Below are 686 nucleotides of genomic sequence, written 5' to 3' on the forward strand. Positions count from 1 at the left end.
AATCTAGAGGCGAGGGCTATGAGTAGATCTTTTCTTGCATGTATTTTCTTATATCCTATCTATTGACAGGGAAACTTATAAGTGCTACTTATTTCAAGTGCCATTTAACAAATCTAGCTATTTAGGACATTGTACAGGTCTAAGAACATTTTTGGACACCTATAGTAAAGAAACTTCAGCAATTTTTAACAGTTGGAAGTAATTGAATTTAGAGAACTGGTCTGAGGAATAGACTGCTTGTAGAGACTGAATCTCCTCTGAAAGGCTTTATTGTGCTCTGTTAGGGAAGGGTTGATCTAATTGTGTTGTGGCTTCTGCCTGGAGAGTAGCTGTTTCTCTTAAAGCCTTATTCATTTTTTCCCACTTGTCTTTCTTCACTCTCACTTCTTATGGCTAAAATGTTGACCCCTGCTCTTATGTAGCAATGCATTGCTATATTTTAATTCTGTACTTAAAACTCCCTCCTTTTTGCCCTGTTGTCCCCTTTTTGGCCATTTCTTCTGCCCTGTGAACACCTTCATTCTCAGTGCAAGCCTGACCAACATTAGGCTATCAGGAGTGTAGCAGCTTATGCTAAAAATCATGCAAGGGAAATTAAGCCACAACATCAGACTTGATTTCACCTTCTCTTATTGCAGTTTGAAATGAAACCTTTATAGGCTACTGCATCATGAGGGCACTTGCCC

This window comes from Netta rufina, assembly GCF_964035555.1.
Source record: "Netta rufina genome assembly, chromosome: 4".
Classification (NCBI taxonomy): Eukaryota; Metazoa; Chordata; class Aves; order Anseriformes; family Anatidae; genus Netta; species Netta rufina.